The sequence below is a fragment of the Anopheles stephensi genome, chromosome X (genome assembly GCF_013141755.1).
Source record: "Anopheles stephensi strain Indian chromosome X, UCI_ANSTEP_V1.0, whole genome shotgun sequence".
Taxonomy (NCBI): Eukaryota; Metazoa; Arthropoda; class Insecta; order Diptera; family Culicidae; genus Anopheles; species Anopheles stephensi.
The window spans coordinates 20,993,066-21,014,462 of NC_050201.1; the positions used below are offsets into that span (position 1 = coordinate 20,993,066).

General features: G+C 45.3%; 1 protein-coding gene and 1 long non-coding RNA gene across 3 annotated transcripts in view; both read right to left on the reverse strand.

The window, feature by feature from the left end:
- LOC118513984 overlaps positions 1-21,397 on the reverse strand; it is a 493,738-nt gene that overhangs the window by 73,236 nt on the left and 399,105 nt on the right. The window lies entirely within an intron of this gene.
- On the reverse strand, positions 6-20,435 carry LOC118514449. Of its 2 annotated transcripts, XR_004906630.1 has the most exons (6): positions 20,305-20,435; positions 20,012-20,154; positions 19,609-19,920; positions 19,379-19,526; positions 593-633; positions 6-114 (listed from the first exon to the last, which is right to left on the reverse strand). It is a non-coding gene; the product is annotated as an uncharacterized LOC118514449 (long non-coding RNA). The 2 variants fall into 2 exon arrangements; XR_004906631.1 differs by lacking the exons at positions 6-114; positions 593-633 and adding an exon at positions 1,175-1,308.

Sequence of the window (21,397 nt, forward strand, 5' to 3'; positions counted from 1 at the left end):
CTTACTTTGTTGATGATAACTCAAATGCCCATTCTTCTGAAAGATTATTCGAGTGTCCATAAAAACGAGCGATGTGTTAGGCGCATCCGTTCTCAATGTTTCACAGCACTGCTCCTGTAAATGGTAAGGCAGAATTAGGTAGAATCGTGCTATAATTATGTAATATTAATTATAACTGATTTTTTACTAGGAGGGATATCTTCATAATACAACCTGGATCAACCAACCATCCACGAGAAATGTGGGATTCATCGATCACAATCACTCGATACAAGAGTTACGATCGATGTCTTGCCCAGTAAACTCCTCCTCGAGTTGACTTAATCCAGGCTTGCCCTCACGCATTGCCCTCGCAGTGAGCCCAAGAAATGATAGATGAGTGCATTTAATGTAAAAAAAGAAGAAAAAAAGGAAAAAGAATGTATGTAGTGGGGATTCATCAGCCAACTGATGACTACTTATTCAGTGATTTGTGTAGCGTACGGTACTGGGTTGCATATTGCTGTCATTGAATATTGTTGCTACCGGGTCATATTAGTCGTTATGGATTGAAATGCTAGAAGCTCATGCTAATAGTTGATGATGTGCTTACCTTTTTCCGTGATAGAAAAGCGTCCTGATTGAGCTCGTGTGCTTTCAGAGGATCGATAAAAGACGTGGTATACATGGAAATATAATTAAATTGGATAGACAATACGCGGTTAGTAAAAGCGTTGATACTGTACAACATTAAATCGATGATAAACTAGAGGCGGTCGGATGGCCGAGGCGATAACGGCGCCGGTCTTCACACGGCAGGACCGGGGTTCTAATCCCATCCAGACCGCCTCCCCGTACGCAGGGCTGACTACTTTGCTACAGGTAAAATCAAGACACAGAAAGCCAGAAATAGCAGGCCAAGACCTCTCGAGGTTGAAGTGCCAATGAAGAAGAAGAAACTTTCCCTTATGTTCGACATCGGTAAAATAGCTTTAATAAATTTCGTCCCAGTTTCCTCATTTTCCGGTGTGGGCCCCCGGAAAAAAGGTTATGGTTGTCGCGATCCATCGTACAGGGAGAAAGCAAAAAAAAACAAAATTGTGGAAGCAGTTCGATTTCTGAGTTTTGCTTTTAAGTTACCTGTGCTGTTAAATTTGTATTTATTAAAACATTATGATGAAATTGTTTCCCTCGACTTGCCGTCCGATGTTGAGTGAGATACAGACAATTTTCCGGCTACTGGAGTTCGATACACATCTCCTTCTAGCCGTAGGAAACGATGAGCATTGTGTAAAGCAGACTGGGTAAAATCGTATTCCTGAATTGCACCTATTGAAAAAGATGTTATCAATAAGGTTTAAAACTATGTAGCAAAGGAATAAATAATATAAGTGGGGGTGTATCGTCTACAAATTCATCTACATTGAAATAAACTAGAGGACGAGGAGGCAAATTAACGGCAACTAATTTACATTTTATGGTCAGGGTTGCTGGTATTGATGGAAGAAAAGAATTTAGTTTGTAAGTATCTATTTCACTAGATTATAATTCAATACGCGAAACATCGTCTTCAATATTAACGTGAAAATAATCTACGTTATTCTCGTACTGAATCCCATGTATAATAAAAATATTTTGGGAGGAGATTTCCACCCTTACAAATTTTACTTTTGAGTTTGATGTTTTCAATAACCACTGATCTTTAAACACAGGTTTTAAAACAAAACTGGCAGTAATATGCAACCCACAGCCATCCGAAGTTACACGTGGATACACGTTTTTGTTAGAACTAGAGACAACATTCATCGAGGCAAACAGTTTGGATCTACCAGCTGCTTGTTCTAAGCATTTACAACCTTTCCTTACGCACCTTTTAAGAATCTGTAAAAAGTTCTCGAAAGGATATGCCGAGAAATAGTCGAATACACCATGCACTTCAACGTCTTCATGAACATGCAGAAGATTGTGTATATGGCTGCTCATATGGGTGCGACCATAATGAATTGGGAAATCTAAAACCAATTTAAGAAGCATTCTACGTGCAAGAGAATGTAAGTGCGCATGGGTTGACGAGGAATAATTTGTAATACTACAAAAGTTGAGAAGATAATGATTATAGCCTACCTGATGCATGAAATCTTTATATATTATAGGGCTAACGTAGTGCAGAAAAGATCTAAACTCGGTTCCTTTCCAATACTGAAGTGTTTCCAGCGATCTACGAGGGCTGACAATAAAGTAAGGTCTCCAATTTTTTTTTTCATAGAAAATGACATTTATTTACAAAAAGCGATACACCGTTGGAAAGGCCAAGGTTTTGGCTACTTTTCTACATAATCGCCATTTTTTCCAACACCTTGCGCATCCGCACGATGCACTTGTCTATGCCGGCAGTATACCACTCTCCGTCCGCCTCGCGCAGCCAGGTGTTGACCTCTTTCTGAACCTCCGCGTCGCTTTCAAACTTCTTCCCTCCGAGATGTTTTTTCAGAGCGGGGAACATGTGGTAGTCACTTGGGGCCACGTCGGGACTATAGGGAGGGTGATCGATGATGTCCCAGCCAAATTTCTTGAGCAGGTCAAGGGTAACATTGGCTGTGTGCGGGCGCGCGTTGTCGTGGTGAAATTTCACTCCTTTGCTCAGCAATCCCGGGCGTTTGGCACCCATCGGGCAGAAACTTTGTGATACTGCAAATTGTTCACAAGGATATGACGAATTGTTTCGCTGCTACACACTTCTCCAAGCTTCTCTTCCAAGTCCCTAATTGTCGCACGGCGGATTTTGAGCATTTCTGCCTCCACTGCTTGAACAATCGCATCCGAGACCGACGGTCGCCCACTTCTCTCCTCGTCGTGAACATTAGTGCGCCCGGAATTGAACTCGCGGCTCCACTTACGCACGTTTTTTATGTCCATACACTTTTCCCCGTAAACTTCAACTCATTGACGATGGATTTCAGTAGGTGTCACCTTTTTCGCACTCAAAAAACGTATTACAGAACGCAATTCGCACTTGGGCGCTGACGCGAGGGGTACCTCCATCGTTGACGGCTGTTCAGCCAAGACTGAGCGATCCTGGAAGCCTCACCCAGCAGCAAGGTGGTAGTGGGGGAGCCAAGGAACACGGCGGTGTTGCCAGATTTCGCCTAGCGCGTGATCCGGCGAAGTTGCAGCGTTGGAGACCTTACTTTATTGTCAGCCCTCGTAAATGGTGGTTGTACTTCGGAAGGAAGCTTGGTTTTAACCAAAAAGCGAGAATTTTTGTTATCACTTGTCCACCGTTCAAAGGGAACCATTTTATTATTCATAAATTCCTGTTGAAATTTACGACTACCACCCAAATCAAGAAGATGCAATCGATCAGCAACTGTTCAGTAAGTTTTAGAATCTAGTTTAGTTTTGTTGTTTAGTTGCAAGTAGTCTTTATAGCTTAATAGCAACGTATTTCATAAGAACTTTAATTTAGCTTTTTATCATGCCTGCTCCGTGTGCTGTTTTGTTGTGCCGTAATAAACGACAAAATGCAAACAATCAATTGGAGATTTCCTATTATATTTTTCCAAAATATGAACCCATCAGCAAAGCATGGGCTCAATTTCGTAACGGGGAGGAAAATTGGGAACCTTCGAAAAATGATGTAATGTGCAACACACTTTCAAAGAAACGATTTTCAAAAGCCAAATATAACATTTGCTGGTAATAAAGTGTTTGGAATAAAACTTCTTCCCAATGGTAAGCTGTTCTTGAATTGTATTTTAATGAATGTGTAACTGATACATTAAAATATTTTTGAATTTCAGCTATTCCAACAATTTTTTTTTTGCCTTCTGAAATTGAGGTTCAATGGGAGGAAGATTTTGAAAATATTTTTGCCTTTATCTGCAACCCACTTACGCTATGCAACGATGCGTCCGTATAAATAACGCAATCAAACAACACATACCTGAGCAATGAAACTTGTAAATTACGACAACAGATTAACAGTAACAGATTAACGGTTACTTTAAATCAATTGCAAATGAAAGCAAAAATTAAGAAATTAGAAAAGGAACTTAATTGCATTAAAAAATCATTCATACGACCAAATGAATTCATAGCAAAAATGAAAAACATTGTAAAACCTACACTTTCTTCCAATCAAATAGATTTGATCATAGAAGAGAAAAAAAAGTCATATGGACGAAGAAGAAGTTAGCAGAGCTCTAACACTGAGATATTTTGGCAAAAGAGCGAATGATTATATGACAAAGGAATTTAAATATCCTTTACCATCAATTTCAACTCTTCATAAATATGCAAGAATAAATAACTTGCATGAAGGTATCTTGGAGGGTGTTTTAACGTTCATGGGAAATTTTGTAAGCTTGTTGAACAGTAAGGATGCTGAGTGCGTAGGATCTTGAGCTTTGATGAAATGAAAGATCAACATGTTATGGAATACGATCCTTCGGCAGATGAAATTGTTGGGCCTTACAACTACTTACAGGTAGCAATGGCTAGAGGCTTATTCAAAAACTGGAAGCAGCCTATTTATATTGGTTTTGATAAAAAATGACCAAAGAAATAATGACAAATATAATTAAGAAACTACATGAAAAGGGTATAAACGTTGCGGGTATTGTTAGTGACAATTGCTCTAGCAATATTAGTTGTTGAAGGGAGCTTGGCACACAAGATTATATGAAACCATTCTTCGAGCATCCCGTAACAAAGAAAACATTTATGTATTTCCAGACGCACCACATTTGCTAAAGTTGTTGAGAAATTGAATTATTGATCATGGATTTCACTACAAAGACAAAGTTTTCTCAGCAAAGCCGTTGCTTGAGCTAATAGAAGGCAGAATAGCAGCAGAATTGACTCCTTTATTCAAGCTTTCCAAGGGACACTTGATTTTATTACAGCGTTTCCGAGAAGAACTAACGATGTGCGAGCCATTTCTGGGCAATGGCTAGGATAAAGTAAACAATTGCCAGGTAGATCTAGACTATGGCCAAGTTGAACTAGACACAGGCTAGGTTGAAGTGGAATATGGCCAGGTTGAACTGAAATGTCAAATTTGAAACGATTGCTGAAGCGTTCGCAAACGTTTTGGGTAACGCTTTAAAAATATTTAAAAAATGATCGGTAAAAAACTTATTTTTTGTAATTAATTTTTTTAAAGGATATTAATTGAAAGAGAACGCTTAAATTGCAACGTATTTAAGCAAAAGTATTTTGATGCAGTTTACATCCCTGAAATTGCTGTTTGAAGATAAGAAAGCAAAGCACAACATAATCTACATATCTACGCATAAGGTACAGTTAAGTTACAAGTCTAACACTTGTTGGGTCTTTTTAAAAAAGATTGGTTCTTTATCCCAAGTGCTGCCAAACTAGAACTGATGAATCCAGGTGACGCGTTGCTGCTGGCCGGTTGCCGGGTACGCCGATATTGCTGATGGTGCGTTGCGCCTTCTCACGGTAGCTGGCCGGTTCCTGCTACGCCGATATTGGCGATGATGCGTTGCGCGAGTTAGCAACGAGCGTCGGTAATCGCTAAATCAGCATTGGGAGTGTCGTGTTGTATCCAACGCGACGAGTTATGCTGATGCGGCGATCGCTGCTGGGCCGTTTATGGGCCGATAACGGAATCGGCTGAATTCAATAAAATAGTTAATTTCAAGACACCGAACTGTAAAAGACTCTTTCTATCTATTCAGAAAGAAAAGTTTTAACTCGCGTTCTCACGGTAGACGATTCTGCTGACACTGCAAGCCACGTGCTGGTGGAGTCGATGGACGGTGCACGCGCTGTCTTCGGTCCACATGCTAACTCTGCATTCCGCGATAACTGTTATAAAAATAATTTGTATTTCTTTTATTTAAACTAATGACATTATGTTTTTTTTATTTCACCTTAATCAAGATTCATTGGGAATTTTTTTCTCACAACTGCGGTAAAAAGGAGGTACGTATGACCACCCATCCCGATTCCATACTATGTATAGAATTCGTTTAATGATTCTCGGTAAATCACCCAGTATTCTTCACACTGTAACTACATCAGACAGCAAAAACCTTATTGCCTCATTACATCAACAGACTGTATTGTGAATGAAAATTCAAACTGGCTGGAGAAGTTAATTTCAGTTTAATTTTCGGAGAAGCTGATATAGTTCCTGATGTAGCAGAAATTATCGTAGAAAACGATTGTCTCTCGCGTGATTTAATTGAACAGGAAAAAGGTGTATTAGAAAACATAATCGGATACATTGCGCGTAAATTTAAAGATAAATATCCTCACCCACAGCTAGGAGATGATACTTGCAATGCCAAAGAAGACCATACGTGTTCACGGCCTCAATCTTTCGTTGATCATGTATCTGCAGGTGGATTATACAAATCATCTGATGGATTTCTTGCAGTAGACTACAAAACGGAGCAAATTTTTCAAAATTTACACAGAGATGGAAACATAATTCAAACCACACGAATTGTGGAAATCCTCGCAAATCATTTGCAGACTCATTTCCCTGAATTTCCTTGGGATATTACCAAAATTTTCGCTAAGCAAAGAATATTGGTGAGAATGAGGTATCTGAATATGAATCGTCTGGAAACGCAAAGATTGCATCCAAAGAGAAAAACAACAGACCATAGAAGGTATGCAAAAAAACCAAACTGTTAGTTAATAATATTATGCAGTCTACCTCCAGCTTCCGTAGCGATTGGACGTGTTTCGTTCCGAAGCCTCCTACAGATCATTTGCGTACGGCAGATAGTTGGCATTGTTCTCGTGTGCGATTGCGTAATCAACGTGATTACCCGTATCGCACTAATCGGTGTCTCCGCCTTTCTCCGGCATTCGATCGGAATTAGTGTTTATCGATCGAGTGTAGTGATGTGCAAACTGAATCAGAATGAGTGAATGACTTAAATCTTAGCAATGAATTAGATGATTTAAATCATCACGAAGAGTTATTTTAACTCACCTATGATTAAACTCTCCGTGCCGACTAGCCACTCACTCACTGCGTTTTAACTCACTCATGAGTTAATTAACTCATTGTTGATTTAACTCTCCGTGCCGACAAACCACTCACTCACTGCGTTTTAACTCACTCACCTCGTTTTTACTCACTCTCCTCGTTTTACTTTTTTCTACTCACTAGAGGGTTAAATATCGTATTGGCATATCGCATTTGTCACGATCACACGATGATTCGAGTGGCGCTTAGCCTTGATCAACGTGTGTTTTTAGTGTTGAGTGTGTGTGTATCTGTCGATCTTTGCGATAAGCAAGCGTATACCCGCATGACAGAGAGTAACTCATACTGATGCCTCTCGCTTCCCCTGACCCACACTTTCGAGCGATCGCGCAACTTACTCGCACTCCGCAATCCCACTTCATGCCTTAACGCATCCACCAGTAGTGTGTTTGCCGAATATTCTTCCTGAGCATAAGCTACCCTCACACTCCACCTTGATACTACCTTCCCTCTCCATTCCGGAACGCTCGTTCCGTTGAGGTGTTCGAAAAATTTCGCCTTGCGCTCGGCTCACACTCTCGCACTCTCACATAGTCCACCACTCTACGCTACTCCTGAATGCTCTCTCGTTCTATGTGTTGGAAATTCACACTTGTGGTAGAATGTTAACCAGACAGATCACAGGTAGATAAACAGTTTTCAACTTGGCTTGGCTTGGTGCGCATGAAAGTGGATTATGAAGCTTAAAATTTTATATTTTAAATATAAATATCATTCTTTTATAGTGTTTTTGGTGAAATAAACTTTACCGTGTGGCTATTGAACGAGTTTAAGTGTATTCGCATGCGCAAAAGTGTTTGATCGTACTAGTGCAGTGAACCAAATAGTCGGTAGGTACCCAACCTAATGAAATTGTGTATAGTTTTTCACGTTCGGTTTTTCATAACTTTTATACCTTTTCTAATAATTTCAGTACAAATTTCACTGCTAGTTAAACGCAATGAATATTTTGTTTTGATCGACCAGCTGCTGTAAACATTCTGAATAAACCGTTCGATTGCATCGTAAATTGCTCCTTGCAACTAGGTTTCTAAGAATTGTTCTTTTATATCCATAACAGCTGTGCTTGGAGCGGGGAGCATCCAATACAGCAAACGGAAAGAAAAAGAGAGCATGAGAACGAGTGCCGAGTACGCTCGCCGCTCACGCCCGGTCACTCAAGAAGGCTGAAACTCGAATGACTTTCAGCCTGAGTTTCAGCTTGCATGTTGCGTGACATCCTGTCAAGCGCCCGCATGACAGAGAGTAACTCATTTTGATGCCTCTCGCTACCCCTGACCCACACTTTCGAGCGATCGAGCAACTTACTCGCACTCCGCAATCCCACTTCATGCCTGAACGCTTCCACCAGTAGTGTGTTTGCCGAATATTCTTCCTGAGCATAAGCTACCCTCACACTCCACCTCGATACTACCTTCCCTCTCTATTCCGGAACGCTCGTTCCGTTGAGGTGTTCGAAAAATTTCGCCTTGCGCTCGGCTCACACTCTCGCACTCTCACATAGTCCACCACTCTACGCTACTCCTGAATGCTCTCTCGTTCTATCTGTTGGAAATTCACACTTGTGGTAGAAGGTTTACCAGACAGATCACAGGTAGATAAACAGTTTTCAACTTGGCTTGGCTTGGTGCGCATGAAAGTGGATTATAAAGCTTAAAATTTTTACCGTGTGGCTATTGAACGAGTTTAAGTGTATTCGCATGCGCGAAAGTGTTTGATCGTACTAGTGCAGTGAACCAAATAGTCGGTAGGTACCCAACCTAATGAAATTGTGTATAGTTTTTCACGTTCGTTTTTCATAACTTTTATACCTTTTCTAATTTCAGTTTTCTAATTTCAGTTCAGTTTTCTAATTTTACTGCTAGTTAAACGCAATCAATATTTTGTTTTGATCGACCAGCTGCTGTAAACATTCTGAATAAAACGTTCGATTGCATCGTAAATTGCTCCTTGCAACTAGGTTTCTAAGAATTGTTCTTTTATATCCATAACAGCTGTGCTTGGAGCGGGGAGTATCCAATACAGCAAAAGGAAAGAAAAAGAGAGCATGAGAACGAGTGCCGAGTACGCTCGCCGCTCACGCCCGGTCACTCAAGAAGGCTGAAACTCAAATGACTTTCAGCCCGAGTTTCAGCTTGCATGTTGCGCGACATCCTGCCAAGCGGGCGGGTAAACGCCGCATCGTCGCTTCGTTCGTAAATAGTCTTTTGTGTGTGTACCTGTGCGCGCGAGCCTTGTTGTATCGTGTGTAGCGGTAAGTGTTGTCTTCCCCTACTTCCACCGTTGTCTCCGGTCCCTACATGGGGACTGATTTATCGGACTCGGAAAGGGAGATAGTGCCGCATGTAAAGCGCAAACCGGGTCGCCCTAAGGCCACTCCGGCCACAAAGAAAGTTGCCTTTGACGAAAGACCTTCGACCTCGAAGACCACGAGTAGTGCCTCTAAGAAGAAAAGAAATAGAAGGCCTCCGGATACCCATCGACCGGCCATACGTGCCAAGGGTGGCTACCTGCTCGAAGTGCAGCAGGATTGGACACGCCGATCCGTTTTGCACTCGTAAGACTTGCTGCGGAAAATACAGAGGGGCGCATACTACCGAGGAGTGCAAAGCCCCATCCCAAAATTGCTCGAATTGTCGGGAGGAGTGGCATGAGGTTGCATTGTGCCCTGTGTACCGGAAACTGCAAAGGGAGCAGACCAAAACGGTAGCCGAGCGGGCACGCAGCTCATACAGCGATGCTCTCAAGGGAGCAAACGCATCGAACCCCTTTGCAGTGCTGGATAACACAGCTGCAAATGGCGAGGCCAATCCGACTGCACTCGAACAGGTGCCATTGAGATCGGTAAAAGTACTGAGAGTGCCTTACAAAAAGGTACAAAGCAAAGTACTCAAGTAAAAAACCAAACCTTTGGCACCACAGCGCCACGCTAAAGTTTCTCCGCCGGTCCCGAAATGCGACGCTGATCCCAAAACTCCCGCCCCACCAATTGGCAGGAAGCAGCCCAAGAAGAAGCGATCACCTCGGGCCGAAGCTCCTTTGGAAAACCTAATTTTTACGACTGAGCCCAAGGGCTTTCCGAGGATCCCTACTACGTCCCTTTCCGAGATCCTTGAGTCCCTCCTCTTGACCCTTAACCTCCCGCAGCATCTGCACATGATCGCTACTTGGGCCCTTCCTTTCCTGAAAGGAATGATCAAACAGTGGCTGGCTCAATGGCCATGCTTAAGTATGATGGTCCGTTTGGATGATTAATGGCTCCTACGGCTACTATCATACAGTGGAACTATAGGAGTTTGCTTGGCAAGCTAAACTCCTTTAAAGCATTAGTGGGCGAACACAACTGCGATGTGTTTGCCCCCTGTGAAACTTGGCTATCGGATGACATTAAATTAACCTTCCCGGGATATAATATAATCCGTGAAGATCGCGTTACTAGGGGTGGGGGGGTACTGATTGGTCTTCGAAAGAGTCACACTTTCACCAGAATACCTACCCCTAGACAAGAAATTGTCGAAACTGTTGCAGTTAAGGCAAAGCTGGGCGTTCTTCACGTGACAATTGCGTCTATTTATATCCCCCCGATAGCCAATAATGAAAAAGAAAAAATTGAAAAGTTCAAAGAGGATCTTGGAAATTTAGCAGTGGTCTTGCCTGGACCGCCTTTGATCCTGGGAGACTTTAACTCCCATGGAATCGACTGGGGGTGCAATAAGGATGACATTCGCACTCCTATCATCCGAGATTTCTGCGACAGATTTGGTTTTTCCATTCTCAACTCAGGAGAGTCAACTAGGGTGCAGACACCTCAAAGTAGGGCGAGTGCACTGGACCTGTCTCTATGTCCATCAGCAATGGCCCTGGATTTTAGTTGGAAGGTGATCCAGGACCCTATCGGCAGTGACCACTTGCCGATAGAAATTTCCTACATCAAGGGAGGATGTCCAGTAGATGTAACACCCGTTAAATGTGACTCAACGAGGAACATCGACTGGACGAGATACGGCGAATTAATTATTTATTTGCGAATTAATTGGAAGATTTGTCTCCTGTCAAGGAGTACGAAAAACTTGTTTCAATCATAAACAAGTGCGCCCTTGAGGCCCAAACAAGGCGCTCCCACCAAGCAAGGACATTTAAAAAACCTCCCACTCCTTGGTGGGACAAGGATTGCCAAGCGGCTTTTACCAAGAAGCGTGAGGCATTTAAAGCCTTCCGGGACACGGGCTCGAGGTCCTTAAACAGCAACAACATCAATGAGAGCGAAAGCTTTTCTGGCGAGTGGCTGTATGAATTTGCCCACAAGCTTTGCCCCGATTTCGTTCCTGCGCCAAGTTTTACACAACATGCGCCTGGTAGTGACCCTAGGATGGATTCACCGTTCACAATGGTAGAGCTGTCACTTGCTCTCCTATCAAGCAAAAGTTCCTCCCCAGGTCTGGATCAGATTGGTAGCAAATTGCTTCAAAATCTGCCCGACATAGGGAGGAAGCGTCTGTTAAGCATCTTTAACAATATGTTGGAGGTCAACAGCGTCCCGCAAGAGTGGAGAGAAGTGAAAGTTGTCACTATCTTGAAGCCTGGCAAACCGCCCTCAAGACACGATTCTTATCGGCCAATATCGTTACTGTCGTGTCTGAGGAAACTCCTTGAAAGGATGATTCTTTTCCGGTTAGAAGAATGGTTGGAATCGAACAACCTTCTCTCAAATACCCAGTTTGGTTTTCGTAAAGCCAGGGGTACTAACGACTGCTTAGCCCTTCTGGTTACCGAAATAGAGCTTGCTCGTGCACGCAAGCAGAACATGGGATCTATTTTCCTGGATATACAGGGGGCATTTGACTCAGTATCACCATACAAGCTGAGTCAAAAATTAGAAAATGTGGAGCTGAGTCCAAAGTTAAATAATTTTTTGTTCAACCTTTTGTCGGAGAAAGCTTTGAATTTCAACAATGGACATGTACAGCTAAAGCGGACCAGTTTCCATGGACTAGCACAAGGGTCCTGCTTGAGCCCCCTGCTATATAACTTCTATGTCAGTGAAATAGATTCTTGCCTAGCTCCGAACTGCAGCATTAGACAATTGGCAGACGACGGAGTCATATAATTTGCAAGCAGGGACGCCGCCGAAAAACAACTAGCTATTAAACCTATTTGGACAATCTTGCCGAGTTGTCTGAAAACCTTGTGTTTGGAAACAACCCTGACGTGTTGACAGTCGACGAAAGCACGATCGTGCTTTCGTTAAGTTCGCGTAGCCAGGATTCGTGTTGAGTGCAGGGGCGCTCACACGAATAAAAGTATTAAATATAAGTGCATTAGGAGAAATAAACCCTCTTACCTGCGAACTTCCAAGCAACACAAACGACGGTAAATATTCACAACTGCAGCAAAAAAACCACATCCGAAAACTCCTGCGAACGAACATTGGTGCCGTGACCAGGATATACAGTGCGATTCCTGAAATTTTCGCGAGTTTTTAACGTTTTTTCCGCGCGCGTAACGTGATTCGTCATTTTGTACGTTTTGTTCCGCTCACCAAAATACAATCCCTTCACACACTTCGCCCCACAATGCCTGCGCAATCGACAGTGTTAACATCGCGACGAACGATTCTGCTAGCTGCTCTGGTGCGGTACGTGCAATTTGTGCACGAATACGATGCTGAACGGGATGCCGTAGAGGTGGAGGTTCGGTTTGGCAGGTTTGAGAAGCTGTCCAAGGATTTGGAAAGCATCCAGCAACAGCTCAAAGACCAGACGAGCAATGCCGAAAAAAATGTTCATAATGCTGCACTCCGCGAGAACTTTGAGGCGAGAGTGATTCGCGTTCAATCCGCGTTAAAACGGGAATGGAAGGAAATCTCCCACCTACAGAATGCGCAGCCAAGGCCGGGTGGCAACCCGCTGCAAGGCATAAAACTGCCCACCATTGCACTCCCGGAGTTCGATGGTGACTATATGCGATGGCTGACCTTTAGGGACACTTTCGAGTGCCTCATCCACCAGAACGACGATTTACCAGCCATTCAAAAGTTCCATTACTTGCGCGCTGCTGTCAAGGGAGAAGCTGCTCAAGTGATCGAAGCGATCACGATAAGTGCATCCAACTACGATCTCGCTAGGAGAATGCGGACGGAGAGATACTCAAATGAGTACCTATTAAAAAAGCGTCACCTACAAGCGATGTTCGGCATTGCATCGGCCAAGAAGGAAAGTGCGTCGACCCTGCATCAGCTGGTCGATGAGTTCCAGCGCCACAAAAAAAAAAACGCTGGACCATTTGGGTGAAGACACCAACACATGGACAGCATTTTAGAACACCTCTTGTGCACTAAATTGCCTGTATCCACCTTGCGTGATTGGGAGGAACACGCTTCCACCAATACTAATCCCAGCTACGAGGGACTCATCACGTTTTTACAACGTCGTATTCGTGTACTCGAATCGTTATCCGTCAACAAGTTGGATATGTCCTACACGGAACCCCTTACACCATCGCGTCGAACGAATAACAGCTTTGCCACTACCAACCACTACCACGAGAAGAAATGCGCTCTATGCAGCCAAACGCACATGACAACAAAGTGCCAGCGATTCCTTGCATGGATCCTGCACGACGCTACAACATAGTTGTAAATGCTCGGTTGTGTTTTAACTGCCTGCGGGACACTCATCACACACGAGATTGCTCTTCGCCGTACAGATGTAAACACTGCAACGCACTACACCACACACTTTTACACGCACCACACAATACCGGAACACTTTCCACTGCACGTAAGCCAGCTGCGCAAGGTGAACCGAGTAACACAACACACACCCACGACGATCACATGTCCAACACACAACGTAGTTTCGCAGCGGCGTTGAAGCAAACCCCCACACACGTACTGGTTCAAACCGCTCTCGTAAACATTGTCGATGTACACGGAATCTCGCATCCTGCGCGAGCACTTTTGGACAGTGCATCGCAACCTAATCTAATGAGCATACGGCTCGCTCGTAGATTAGGCTTGAGACACGACAAAGTGAATGTTACCTTACAAGGGGCAGGACTTTCGACAAGACCTGTCAGTAAATCGGCGCGAGCAACGATTGCTTCTCGTATTTCCGATTTCAATGCGGAGATGGAATTTTTGATCATAGACAAGGTGATCGCTGATTTGCCGGCGCATGATGTATGTACCCGCGGCTGGAACATCTCATCCAAAATCGTTCTGGCTGATCCGCAGTTCTTCAAGTCATCCCCGATCGACATCATTCTTGGCGCTCGACATCACGCTTCTTTCTTTGCCAACCTGCGTCAGGATGATACATCTCCGGATCTGCCTTCCATGATGAACAGCGTGTTCGGTTACGTCATGATTGGTTCCTGTCGTCCTACACCGCCTGATCCGCTAACCAATTGTACCGCTTTATCTAACGCTGTATGCATGGTGTCCCTTGAAGAATCGCTCGAACGCTTCTGGAAGCTGGAAGAGGTTAACGTTGCCAACTCTTACTCACCCGATGACTAGCGATATGAAACGTTTTACAAAGAAACCACCCAACGCGATGATTTAGGCCGATACATCGTTCGCCGACCCAGACTTCAACGAAAAGCTCGGTGTGTCGAAAGCAGCAGCATTGCGACGTTTTCAGTTTCTGGAAAGAAGATTGGAGCGCGATCCACAGTTGAAATCAGCGTACCACGATTTCATGAAGGAGTATTTAGAGCTTGGTCACATGTCGCCCGTAACTGCCAAAGTTGCAGAAGAACAAGAATACTATTTGCCGCATCACCCCGTCTTCAAAGCTTCTAGTTCCACCACGAAAGTGAGAGTAGTGTTTGACGGTTCTGCAAAAACGAGTACAGGTTATTCGTTAAATGATGTTCTATGTGTCGGACCTATAGTGCAAGATGACCTACTTGATGTAATTCTGCGTTTCCGTTCGTACCCGGTTGCTCTTGTTGGTGATATAGCGAAAGTGTATCGGCAGGTCTTGCTTCATCCCGGCAATCGCCGCTTCGTACGCATCCTGTTTCGTTTTTCGCCTCAAACACCAGTCCACACTTACGAACTCAATACGGTCACGTACGGTCTCACGCCATCCTCGTTCCTAGCTACGCGCACTTTGCTTCAACTAGCGGAAGATGAAGGTTCCGACTATTCGCCTGCATGCTCTGCCCTCAAACGAAACTTTTACGTCGACGATTTCATTGGTGGAGCCGATACCGTGGAAGATGCGCTCCTTCCTCGTAAAGAGCTAGCTGGTGTACTTGCCAAGGGTGGGTTCGAACTGCGCAAATGGACCTCGTATCGGCTCGATGTGCTGTCTGGTTTGCGTGCTAATCAAATCGGTACGCAGTCCTTGTACCAGTTTGTTCCCAACGAGACAGTGAAGGCGCTTGGCATCTCATCTTTTGTCATGCATTGCCAAAGTGGATTAATCGCCCCGATTATCATCCGCGCAAAGATGCTGATGCAAGAGCTGTGGCTACTGAGATCCGGCTGGGACGATCCCGTCCCCGATGTCATCTGCAACAAGTGGAAGGCGATTCAGTCCGATTGGAACTCTTTTCGAGAATGTAAAATAAATCGTTGTTTTCTTACCCCATTCTAAACTAGAGCTCCACACCTTCACCGATTCCTCCGAGACAGCCTATGGCGCGTGCGCTTATGCGCGCTGTGAGAACGCGTCAGGAGAGGTCCGAGTCAGGCTCCTAGCATCTAAGTCCCGGGTGGCACCTCTTAAACACATCACGCTACCGAGATTGGAGCTCAGCGCTGCTGTTTTGGGAGCTCATCTACACCACCGCGTCTTCTGGTCCGACTCTACCGTCACACTGAACTGGATTGCGTCTCCCCCAAACACTGGGAAGTCCTTTGTGGCCAATCGCGTCGCCGAAGTGCAGCACCATTCTCATCCCCGGCAATGGAGACACGTTCCCGGTTCATCCAACCTAGCGGATTTAGTCTCCCGTGGCATGTCCGCAGCAAGCATCACGCAAAGCACGCTGTGGAATTCCGGCCCGGACTGGCTTGTGCTTCCGTCATCCCACTGGCCACACCCGAATCCTGAATCGATCGACGGAGTTGATCTCGAAATCCGTCAGGTGAGTGCGAATATCGTTAGTACACCAACTCATCCGTGGTTCGATATCGACTCATCTTACACCAGACTGCTGCGCATCATTGCGCATTGCATACGTTTTGCACGCAACGCAAAACAGAAGGCGCGCACCCAGCAGCTGTCGCCGTCTTCATCATCACTGATGATACCGCCACCATACATCGCCGCTGCCAAAACTGCTCTCTGTAGATTGGCACAACAAGACGCCTTCTCCCTCGAAGTCCGACAACTGAAAAGAGGAGAAGCTTTAGCCAAGCAGTCATCATTACGCAAATTAAGCCCATTCATTGCCGAGGAGGGTTTAATTCGGGTTGGAGGTCGATTGAAGCTGTCGCAACTACCTTACCAATCGAAGCATCCCGTGGTACTTCCCAAGCATCACAAGCTCTCTCGCCTCATCGCAGAACACCATCACGAGGAGCTAATGCATGCCGGCGGAAGACTCCTACTGTCCCAGATAAGGGAAAGCTTTTGGCCCCTAGACGGACGTCGGCTGGTGAAAGGCATCGTGAGGAACTGTTTCCGATGCATTCGTCAGGATCCTGCACTCGCCCAGCAGCCCATTGGCCAGCTTCCCACCTCGCGCGCCACACCTGGTCGTCCATTCGCGGTTACTGGAGTGGACTACGCTGGACCGCTCTACCTGAAGCCAGCACATCGCCGAGCCGCAGTCGTTAAAAGCTACTTGTGCGTTTTCGTGTGTTTCGCTAAGAAGGCCGTGCACTTGGAGCTCGTGGGGGACCTCACAACTGCCGGATTTCTCGCTCCTTTACGCCGATTCATTTCCCGACGAGGCCTTCCATCCCAAATGCATTCCGACAACGGGAAGCACTTCGAAGGAGCCGCACATGAGCTTGGGGAGCTTTTCAAGCTTTTCGAGGACGAGCAACACCGGAACACCGTGGCTGCTGCTTGTGCTGATAAGGGCATCGATTGGCACTTCACCCCTCCAAAAGCACCACATTTCGGCGGGTTATGGGAAGCCGCCGTGAAGACAGCAAAAAGGCATCTCTATCGACACCTGGGCAGCACGAGGCTTTCGTACGAGGGTTACTGCATTGTCCTTTACCAAATAGAGGCAGCAATGAACTCCCGTCCCTTACTACCGCTGTCTGACGATCCCGACGATTTGACCGCACTCACTCCCGCACATTTCCTGATTGGGTCATCTCTGCACGCCGTTCCTGAACCGGACTACACGCGTCTGAAGTCCAGTACACTCGATGATCTTCAGAAGTGGCAGCTACTGGTTCAACGCTTCTGGAAACATTGGGCAACCGAGTACCTACAAGAGATGCAAAAAACCTACACTCAGTCGGGCGGCAACAACAGCAACATACTCACCGGCAGATTGGTTGTGCTGATGAACGAATCGCTACCAACTACGCGCTGGCCACTTGCGCGCATCCTGCAAGTACATCCCGGGGCAGATAAGATCGTGCGCGTGGTAACACTAAAAACAGCGAAAGGTATAGTTACGCGTCCCATTACTAAAATATGTGTCTTACCTACTAACCAAGACCCCGCGGTTTGCTAAGTTTATTGTTGTTGTTTGTTTTGACATTCGTCAAGGTGGGAAGGATGTTTGTACACAACCCTGACGTGTTGACAGTCGATGAAAGCACGATCGTGCTTTCGTTAAGTTGGGGCACTCGCATAGCCAGGATTCGTGTTGAGTGCAGGGGCGCTCACACGAATAAAAGTATTAAATATAAGTGCACTAGGAAAAATAAACTCTCTTACCTGCGAACTTCCAAGCAACACAAACGACGGTAAATATCCACCACTGCAGCAAAAAAAACCACATCCGAAAACTCCCGCGAACGAACAGTCGCGAAGTGACAAAACCTTCAAGTTGGATTTTTCGGAAATACCACGAAAACCAACAAGAGCAGAAATTTTAAAGGTCCTTACGGGTGTTTCCAAACTGCTTTTGACGACGGAGAAACTTTAGATGGTCCAAATGTTGAACCTCTCTTCTAGTGGAATTGAACGATGGTAAGCACATTTTTAAATGTAACGGTAGCGAATACGCAATTCCACGCACACACGTATGACGCGTAAGAACACTAGGGCAACACCGCAGCTTAGTGTCGTAACCGTAACCAAAGTATCATGCGGAACAAACTCCGGACAGTCCGTTTGTGATTCCGAATCACATATGTCACTCCACCGATTCCGAATCACATAGTACGGTCGTGGTCCATAATAAGCGATCACTAGGAGTGAATTCTCGTACCGCAAGACGCTAAGTGTCATTTGTGAGCGATTCTAAATTGCGAGAGCCTAGCGTCGGAACGGAAAGCGAACACATTACCATCGAAGATATGCGACGCGGAAAACTTCCAGGTAGACCAGGCTGGAACAGGTAGATCTGCCTACTGCAGATCCCAGCAGTATGGGTAGAAATCCACGCCAAGCGCCGCAATCGTTCGCGGCACACACCACCGACCCGGGGTCAAAGGGGGTCAACTCCGGTCAACGACGCGAACCAGCAACCACGGTTAGCGCGACTCGCGAAGACGACGTAAGAACGGGACACTCTTCTACACTCGCGACACCGATTACGCTGACGAATGCCGCACCACTCAACTTAACATCCACCATACCAAATCTACCGATAACATCACACTTTGAGAGACGCCAACAGACGCCATCGATGAGTGTCACTACGCCATCGCAGCGAAATCCACAGCCATGGCTCGATGGCCGACAAACGTCGCTTCATCCGTTTCGGATGAGCTGGGAGGAAGTAGAAGTGATGGATTCCGAGATCCTGCGCCGAGAAAACGATCTCCAGATACAGATAGTAAAACTAAAGTCGGAGAGGCTTCAAGTGAGTGTTTTGCAGTTGAACGCGTAGCGAGTTTATAGCGATGCCTTCGATCGTGCCGAGAGTCAACGTGGGCACACAAGGACGACGAAAAACCCAGCAGATTTGCCTCAGCAATGTCTGATGGGTTCAACACCAATCCTGGCTCTCAGCCCACACATCGAACGCTTCCGACGTGGAAGCAGAGTCAAATATACTGCCTGCGTTAAGACGGAGGCAGAAGTAGATCGCGAAAGCAGTGGGGTGTAGACGGTTGCAGATCTATACACCATCAACTGTTACACGATACGGGATGAAACCGAACCAGTACTCCGGCCTCGACTGCGCCAATACCCACTGACGACGCGTGTACACCAGCAAAGAAGGTAATTGTAAACACCCATTCGTCCACTAGCGGAGGAGTCTTACTCAAATACGTACCTGTGGTTGTATTTGGCGACAATAAGGCCGTGAAGACGTGCGCGTTTTTATAGTGGTTCAACGGAAACGTCTATTGAAGAGAGTTTTTTCGGTGAACTGGGTCTTAAAGCGACACCGCATCCGTTGTGCATCAGAGGGACCGGTGAGACTGAAAAGGATGAAAGTCGTTCAGTAAAGGTAGCACAACAAATAGCCAGCGTCGACAACACGATGAGAAAATTTACGCTTACAAAGGTACACACTCTGCAACACCTGTCGTTACCTTCACAATCGTTCTCAGTAGATGCTGCGTCTAGAAAGTATAAGCATCTGGAAGGTCTGAAGTTGCGATCTTTTTCCGACGTGACACCGCGAATTCTCATCGGCATCGATAATTGTCAGCTAATACGTCCATTTGCATACGTCGGAGAAGGAAACAGGAGCTAGCCCCCATCAAAACCCGCTTAGGTTGGATCGCCTTCGGACCAAAACCCCGTGGATCCTTGCGGCAAGACGCAAACGCTTACGGCAATTCCCTCATATTCTCACATGAACCAGACAATCTACAAAAAAAAAGATGTATCACAACCAATTCGCTAGGTGAGGCCAAAACGCCAGGAAAGATACCCTCAAAAAACGATGAACCAGAATTACCGGGAGAGGTTTGAATCATCGAAGCGGAAGGTGGCTTCGAAATCCGTAATCGGATGGATACGTTGCAACAGGGGACCCGAACGGACAAGCGTTCGATTTTCTGCACGGGCGCCTCGACTGGGGAGTTTCTAGGAGTGGCGTGGCTAACGACGAACCATTGTTTTGAAATTCCAAACCAAAATCATCCGATGGAAGAGTTCGACGATAGAGAGGTAATCTTGAAAATCATGTGCTTTTTTCGCAGGCGTAACAGAAAAGATCCGGGAATCGTGGGTTGCGGAATATATACTCACCTTAACGCGGCGAGAAAAGTGGTTTAAGCGCATTAAACCATTAGCAGTAGGCTAGACAGGCGACGACACAAACGGGGTGGGCTTATTAGTGCGACTAACCACTTAACTGAGATGTTACACTTACACCAATGGTAAAGGAGGAAAATATTGATAGGGAAAACCAACGAAAGCACTACAATAGCAGAACCGGGCAATGACGATCAGAACACGCGAAAACTGCCGGATGTAAACAAAGCCACATTCATACAATGTGATCTTACGCTGAGGGGGAGAATGTCAAATTAATTTGACCCAACCGGCTTCATAGTACCGCGGGTTTCCGATAGGCACCGCTACTAGCGCAAAAAATATATAAATAAGGGAAAAAGGGGCCGAAGCGAGGTGTAAGAGGAATGAGCGTTAATAAATTTCGAACCGTTAAGGAAATAGACTTGAGGATACAAGACTCGAGAAGGCCCCCCATAGAATCTTTTGTGTGCAGCACTGTGGCCTGTCATTTTTTATGTACAGTGGGATTTATGCATGGTCAAAACTCATTTGATATAAACATTGTGCATTGTTCCTTAATACTGGTACTAGACAGCGAGTAGAACATGATAATATACATTATAACATGTGATTTGAAATGCTGATATTCTTATTTTTCCTCCTTTCCTGAATATCTTTGCCCGGTAAAAAGTATTCATCGAATCAATGTTCCGTTACCGTTCGAGAACGCTGTCCAAGTTATAGGCCCGATTGGGCAAAAGACTCGAGGGTAAAAAGGTAAAATAGAGTCCCAAACAAAGATTTGACAGTTCGGAAATGGTCAGGGCTATTGCACACGCGATACGTGTTTTGTCAATCGGAGGGGGGATGTTTGTTTACATTTTGCATTTGGATTGTTATTGTGCAGGAAAGTGATCGTTTATTTTCCTCGACCTTTTTTATGATTTGAAACTAATGAGGCGCCTATATTGGTTGCTGTTTTAAATTGTTTCAGTTATATTCTACGATACGTTAATGATACGTCGCATACATTTGGTGAAAACGAGTTTGGGCTGCGCGTGGACACTTTGCTGCTTTGCTGCGGACCGATTCAACTCCCGGTCGG